The 8,042-nt window shown below is 38.4% G+C and overlaps 1 protein-coding gene across 1 annotated transcript in view; it reads right to left on the bottom strand.

The window, feature by feature from the left end:
* Nucleotides 1-7,515, bottom strand: part of svila (supervillin a) — an 83,891-nt gene extending 76,376 nt beyond the window's left edge. Inside the window, exon 1 of the mRNA XM_037973221.1 lies at nt 7,409-7,515. The gene's annotated coding sequence lies outside the window, so the exon portion shown is untranslated. The remainder of the gene's footprint in view (nt 1-7,408) is intronic.
* Between the last annotated feature and the right edge of the window lie 527 nt (nt 7,516-8,042).

The raw sequence follows: 8,042 nt of genomic DNA, 5'->3' as shown, positions 1-8,042 counted from the left end.
ATGAAGACCAAAACTTCATTAAAATAGAAGCATTTATTTAAAACAAGTGACTTGAATGTGTATATGACATGTATTTGTGTGTGTGTGTAAATCCATGAAGCGTGATGTCATCTGAAGCAACAGAGGACTCAGGACTATAAAAACATTCCTTTTTATCGGCTGCAGCAGTAATCTCCTTCCGTGAGTTTTGAGCCATTTGATCATCTTTGTGATAACTCATCACTGTTGGCGGGCGCGCAGCCTCGTGTGGTGATCAACACGTCAAGTTGATGTTGGTGTGTGTGTGTATAAAAATTGACGCATTTCACAATAAACAAGCTGAGCTTAGCCTGGCGGGACTCCAGACTTATAATATACTGGGGGAAACCCTGAACTTATTGGGAATTTCACAAGAAAAACAATGGTGTGCTTAGTTTTAACGTAACTGTATTCTTTCATGAGTTATTTACAAATTCCTCACCATTTATAAAATGTGTTCAAAGTGCTGCCCATTGTGTTGGATTGTCAATGCAACCCTCTTCTCCCACTCTTCACACACTGATAGCAACACCGCAGGAGACATTCTTCATCAATGGAAACCTCAAGGCCACTGGATATACGAAAATGCTACATGATGATGTGTTTCCCTCTTTATGCACTGAAGCTGGCACGTTCCCTGAGTTTTTCCAGCAAGATGGTGCACCACCACAATATGGGTGTCATGTCCAAGCATTCCTAGATTAACAGTTTCCTGGAAAGTGGACTGGTCGTCGTGGGCCAGTTAAATGGCCCCCAAGGTCTCCCGATCTGATCCCCTTTAGACTTTTATCTTTGGGGTCATCTGAAGGCAGTCGTCTCTGCTGTGAAGACACGAGATGTGCAGCACCTGAAACTACGGATACTGGAAGCCTGTAGCATTTCTCCTAAAAATAAAGTTACATTAAAATCAAGCACACCATTGTTTTTCTTATGAAATTCCCAATAAGTTTGATGTGTCACATGACCCTCTTCCCATTGAAAAAATAAAAGTTGGATCCTAAATGGCCGACTTCAAAAAAGGCCGCCGTGGTCACCACCCATCTGATGAAGTTTTCCCCCTCCCATATACTAATGTGTCACAAACAGGAAGTTAATATCACCAACCATTCCCATTTTATTAAGGTGTATCCTGTATTTTATCCTAACAGGCATCAGTTTCATTCATTCACCATCCCAACTGTTAAGTATGGGAGAGGCTGCATCATGGTGTGGGAGTCTTGTGTTGTAGGACTGACTTGTGCATTTCACCAAATGGTATAAATGAGGAAAGAACATTATGTAGAAATACTGAAACAATATCTCAAGACATCAGCCAGAAAATTAAGTTGTATGAAAATGTTTCTTCCAAATGGACAATGATCCTAAGCATTCATTACAAAGCCCTGATCTCAATTCAATGGAAAATGTGTGTGCAGAGCTGAAAAGGTGTGTGTGAGCAAGGAGGCCTGCAAACCAGATTCAGCAAGAGAACAATTTCAGCAAACTACTGTGAGAAGCTTGTAGAAGGAAACCAAAAACATTTGACCCTAGTTATATGGTTTAAAATGCAATGCTACCAAAACATTAAGGAAATTTATGGAAACCTGTGACTTTAGAAAGAGTCATAAAAAATTCTGTCATTCAGGCATTTAGTAATTATAAATAGTCAGAATTCTCAAACTTGAGTTGAAACAGGAAAGATTTAGTGTGATTTAATGGCAGACAAACATCTGGCTTTAACTGTATACTGCCAATAAGCAAGCAGCACAATAAAAACAAAGAAGTCAGAGACAATGAGATTAAAAAGTGATATCCACTGTAGAACTAAAGCAGATTTTTTTATTATCATTTTCAATTGGAAAGATTAAAAATGGACCCCCAAACTCAAATCAAAAGCATACACTCTTTATTAAAGACAATGACAAGCTATACAAGGATGTAAAATCTCTAGGAGGGGAGAAGGTTTTCTGCTCTCTCTGTTAGACCAGTCAAGGTTTATAGGAGCGTACAGTGCTAGCAGGCATGTTGATTTATCACCCACTGAAACCAATTTTCCATTTTTATGTCAGATAAGATTACCCTGGCACTTTATGAGGTCACTTGCTTTGCAATTGCATTTCACATTTTTATTTTGTGGACATGCAATAATTATTTGTGTTTGTTTCACAGTGGATGACATTTCAGATGGCATAACAAAGTTGTGGTTCTGCTACCTTCTTTTTGCAAGGCATGTCTTCAGCATCTTCCATGTGAACTTCAAACCACTGGCAGATGATAAATGTAGCACTGTTGGTCTTCAAAACTACATAGTTCGTCTTTTCCTAAATTAATGCTCATCAACTAGTGTGGCAATCTTTCACTTTCATCATGTTCCTATCACTGTCTCCTGACACAAACATGTTGGAATAAGAGTTTTCTGGTTGGGCAGGATGTGGACAGTGTCCAACGGAGGAGACACCGAGTTCAAAAACATCCACTATCAATCATGACTTTTGAGTTTTTCTCAACAATGCTGGGATTTCAACTGTAAATCAACTCTAACCCACAAATTTTTATGAATATTTTTGATATTTTAAAGGGACTGATTTACTGGCAGCGAACAAAAGAGGTGGGGTTGTTTTGAAGATTGAATGTCTATAAATCATTGTTGTTTTTAAAATTTTCAATGTGATGTCATGACAACGAAGCCCATCTATGCAAATCAATTAAGTCAGCTGCAATAAACACTGATAAGCAAAAAAAGAACATAAAAGCAAACATTTATCTAAAGGTGGAGCCTCATTTCACCAACAGAACTGAGCCAAGTCTCCCAGTAGAACAGGCTCACTGAGCATCTGGGTCCAAAACTTAAGAATCTGTGGGAAGCAGGAGACCCATCTGAAGTCCCAGCTCTCACTCTCCGAATGAGGGCCTCCATAACCATGACGCAACACCCACCAGGCTTATGTAACTAACCTCTGCTTGTAGTTTTCCTTCTCCCTCTAGAACATAGAAGGTGGAGACCATGGGAACACTTAATGAAAAACATCTGTAATTCAGAGTTTGTTCACAATGTACTCAAAGGGCACCATAACTAAGTGGAGTAATCCTTTTAACCACAGCTCATCCAGAGAAAGAGATGCCAACAGTCTGCTCAAACTTAGTCCAAGAGTGTCTGAACATAATTTACACGAGCACATAAAACAACAAAAAACAGCATGTTGATCAATGCAAGTTTGCAGATCAGTTAGGCAACAAACAAAATCACAGGTGGACAGCTGATGAACTGTAGGCTCTGTTCACTGATCCTTAAACTAACACGTACGTTGGTGTCTGCCGAGTACTGATGTTGGGATGATTAGCAGCTGTGAAAGGAGTGGAAGACCTTAACTTGAATATTTGGTTTTTGAAGATGCATTACAATTAAAAGGTACAATTTATTTTAACTAATGAACATTGTAGTACAAATAGTTTTACTCCCCTAAAAGGGCAATAAAAATATTTTACTACTGTAAATTGTCCCACTTGTTGTATTTTGATAAGGAGTTACAAGGGAAATCTGATCATAAAGTTTTTGTCTTGGCATAAAAAAAAATCTGGTAATATACAGACATGCCATTTGAGAAAAATTAAAAAAGAAAATCTCAAATTTGTTTTCCAAAGAAATCTTTAGTTTTATCTAAATTTAAGTACATCTTAAAATATTCATTTTATGAATAAAGAAATGTATTACTTCAGTTTGTTAGTTCATTCAAATAATTTGTGAATGTTCTTATGTTTCTTTAAATTGTCTGGTCCTATAAAAGAGTACACAAAAAGAAATAAAGTTGATTTTGTGGAACACAAAAACACCCTTCAAACTATGACAAAGGGACATTGTTTTATTTACATTTTATACAAACTACAATGATTTGGAAATCTCAAACCCATATTTTATTCTCAATGGAAAACAGTAAACAAAAAAGTTACATTTTAGGGAAAAAAAAATTGGAATTTTGAATTTGATGGCAACAACGCACCAAAAAAGTAGGAATGGGGTAAGAAAAGGCTGTAAAAGGAAGTGGTACAAGTAAGAAAGCTGTAAGAACATTTTGCAACAACTTAAGTTAGTTGGCAACCGGTCCCAAGGAGGACTGGGTGTAAAAGGAGCATTTACTCAGGCTGAAAGATGGGCAGAGGTTCACCAGTTTGCAAAAAAACTACATCAAAAAATACGGAGACAATTTCAGAATAATATCCTCTAGCATTTGTGCAAGTGCACACCTTCAAAAGTAACAAAAAAGTTAAATAGTCAGACATAAAGATGGGACTAAAGTGAAAGCTGGCTGCTCATCACCTACAAGTAATGTCAGACACTAGTTTCTGCACAAGTTACACATTTTTACTGGAAATGACTGAAGTGAACCAGGGGCACAGATCTGCTGGCAATGCCCTTCTGAGGCTGAGGTATTTCCAACTTTACACGTGTTTAATAACAATTACTATAAGCACAGAGGCACTCAGGAGCCTGGTAGAACTTACTCTCACTTATTAAATAAGTGATGTTAAGAACCAAGTTGCTGTGCATCAGTTGAGCATGTCAGCCACGGTGCAGGGAACTTGATCCATCTAGGCATCATATGGATGAGGCAGTCCCATACAGCTGGCATGGCCCGGCTCAGAGATGACTGAAACACCCCACCTGTCAGCCAGCTGCCTCTGAAAGGAACCCCAGTGTGCTGAGGTTTTGACAACACACCACTCCTCCTAATTTCCCTCTGCAAGGATGCAGCCAGTTCAGTGCAGAGGTCTAAAAGAACAGCCCTGGGACTCTGAATCAGATAATAAGGAAGGCATCATCATGTGCTAGCAGGTCTGTGCAATCCCTGAAAACAAGCTGCCTCCCAGTTCTTCCACTGGCGATGTCCTCCACCAGCACCACATTGTTCCACAATTACATGCAACTTTACACAGCTATTTATGGCCGTGTGTGATTGTCTACACCCTGGTGACCTTACAAATCATCATGAATGGATTTTTCTGAATTATTATGCTGATCCAACAGTTTTCTTCCTCAGACCATTCACATGCACTTTATGCTCCTCAACCTTCTGTGCAGGCTCCAATGCTTGTTTACATCTAGACATGACAAAAATGTAGGAAACTTTACAGTTTACATTTGAGTAAGGTTGTTTTATGTTGTATGAGGATAATGTGGTTCAGGTAAATTAGTTGGGTTTAAACAATAACTGCTCAAACTTATGAGGAAAACGTGTTCAAATAGGAGTCATTTCAGTGTATTTAGGTGATTTTTAATACTTTGTAGTTTGATACTGTCGACTGAAAAAGTTTGTGTGGCACATTCTTACAGCAGTTCAAAGGTGTGCATACAGTTACGCACACAACTTTTGTTTTGACGAATGTGTGAAACATGTTGGACAACCTTTTTGTGCAAACACTTGATACATGTCAGCCCAAATGTTTGAAGGACAGCAACATGTTGAACAGCTCAACTCCATTATTACATAGTTGCATTCAAGTTTTATTGACTCTTGATCATAAACACAAGCAAGACAACAAAAGAGAACATTTCATTTTGATAGCCACAAAAATCAAAGAATTATCACAAAGTCATAACAAACCTGAATCATCAAGGAAAAAAGATAGCATATGGGCCATTTTAAAAGGAACAAAATCATAGCCAGAAGGAAACAGACGTTGAAGTGATTAAGCTTACGCAGAGTCCTTTGTGGCCATTAGTCTGATCAAACACAAGGTACTGAAGTGTTGTCACAGGTTCACTGACCTTAAATCTACAAGACCTGATGAAGGGGGGACTAGCTGCCAATTAGCTTCCAAAAGAAGTGGACAAAGAACACAGTTAGCCCTAATTACCCACAGGTTATTTATTTTGGCAACTCGTGAGCACCAGATGACCTGCCAAAGTAGAGTGGAAGAGAAAAAGTGCCAAATATGCATGTGTGTGTGTGTGTGTGTGTGATTGTATGATCCCAGAGAGGGGCTTACAGTATACCATTAGGCAAAGGTAGGTAACTGACTTGGTTCTAGATGTCCTAGGGTCCTCAAAAAAGACAGCACACATTTAAATGTGTTTCACAGGTTTAAAGATACACAGTCCAAAATGTCTAAACACAATGTGTTGTAGTATTTGCACTAGATAGGTGCAAACAGACATTGGCAGTAATAAGATATTACATGACATGGCTATAAAAGAGATTTTGAGATTAACTGCATTTGTAAATTAAAGACCTTGCATTACTTGAAGAAAGACACGTCACTCATTGCCTTTCATGCTAGAGTTTAAGATTATCATCTTATGTAAAGAAATGACAAAGCTGTAGTTGTTTTGGTTAAACACCAGCAATACCTGATTAAATCAATGGCTGATTAACAGACTTCTGCAGAACATGAAGAGGTGATTTAACCTCTGAATCAGGTGTGTTGGAGCAGAGAAACAAGGAAAACCTGCAGGATGGTGGCCCTGAGGACCAGGGTTGGAGACCACTGCAATACAGCAATTCTGAACATACGCTCAGATAATGTGTTGTGAATGACTTTCAGCTACTATCACATTAAAATTTACCTTGACATCTAAAATTGACTGAGTTATATAGCCATATTTGTGTAGAATTAGTTGTGGTGGCCATCTTGAATTGGATTGATTCCTACAGGTAATGAGCTGAAGATGTACAAACAATAACTACTCTGAAAATTTTATTAAAATCCATCTACAGGTTGCCTTGGGACCAAAATTACTAACTGCATGTGTGACATTGAAGAACTCAACATTTTAGTTGCAAGACATTGACAGCAGTCTGAAGAGACACACTGCCATGCAGTGTAATGATGCATTAAACCCATTTTACTGACAGATACTGAACAAACTTCCTACTGTAGCTAAATGAAGGCACCATATTAACTACTCACTGCTGTACTTGAACATTACATGATTTATGTAGATTTTTTTCTGCAAAGTTGGTATATTTTTTCTTCTTTATTTAGTAAAGCGTGGTCATGTCTCCATGTTGTGGTATTGGGTGTCATTGTAACTGAATCTGACACCTTTACCCGCCTTCATAAAGGCCCTGTCCTTCTCAAGTGTTGCCTAAACACGGACTAAATTCTCCTTTGTTTATTTTTTCCCACTGAGTTAACAGTCTCCACCTGTGTCTGAGGGCTGAACTCACCTGTAGATTTGTTTCAAAGGTAAAACCAGCGGACTATGTTTTAATAGCCAGCAGGAGCAGACGACACATCAGCAGCTGAAATGTCCCAAAACAAAATCTTACATTGTTTCAAACTTTTCTCAACGCGTTTGGTGCTGGAACAAAACTCATTCCGAGTGCTTTCAACTATTCCTCGCGTGACAAAACAAACAAACAAAGAAAAACAACTTGACTTACATGCGCAAACACTTAATAAAGTCACTTACCGACTCTATCGCGGAGGAAACACACACCCTGCCGTATCCTGACGAACAACACGGACACACAATCACTCAGTTTTCTCCACAGCTGTGCAGTCAGCCGGAAAACATGTGTCAAGTTCACACGAACTACGAAGCTGCCGCCTAGGACTTTCAAAATAAAGGCTTAACCGGAAATAGGACTTATGTGTGGATGCCGAAAACGGCCATACGTTCTATTAATATTTTTTTGTGATTTTCTTAAAATCACGACTTGATTTTTTCTTTATTTTGAAATAACCAGACTAGCTTTATCTTATTAACGTTTTGTGTTCTTTAGATATTATCTAAAAAGGTTTTTTTTTCTTCAAAACAATAGGACAGTTTTAATGTGAGAACAAGTGAATCTTGAATCTTGTGTTACACGCAGTTTCCATTTTGTAAATTTGTAATGACCTAATGTCACATGATGAGGTCAGAGCTCAACCGGGATAAAAAAGGTGCCTTCTTGTAACATACTTTCTCAAATTCACAGGGAATCTTGCATTCTGTAGGTGTGAACTAATTTGATTAAGGCAAAGCTCTCGATTTCCCAGTCAATCTACGTTCCTACCCTCATCTATGGTCACGAGCTTTGGGTAGTGACTGAAAGAACGAGATT

The sequence above is a fragment of the Kryptolebias marmoratus genome, linkage group LG21, assembly GCF_001649575.2.
Source record: "Kryptolebias marmoratus isolate JLee-2015 linkage group LG21, ASM164957v2, whole genome shotgun sequence".
NCBI lineage: Eukaryota > Metazoa > Chordata > Actinopteri > Cyprinodontiformes > Rivulidae > Kryptolebias > Kryptolebias marmoratus.
Note: the sequence above shows the minus strand (reverse complement) of the source record. Positions and strands in the feature narration are given on the sequence as shown.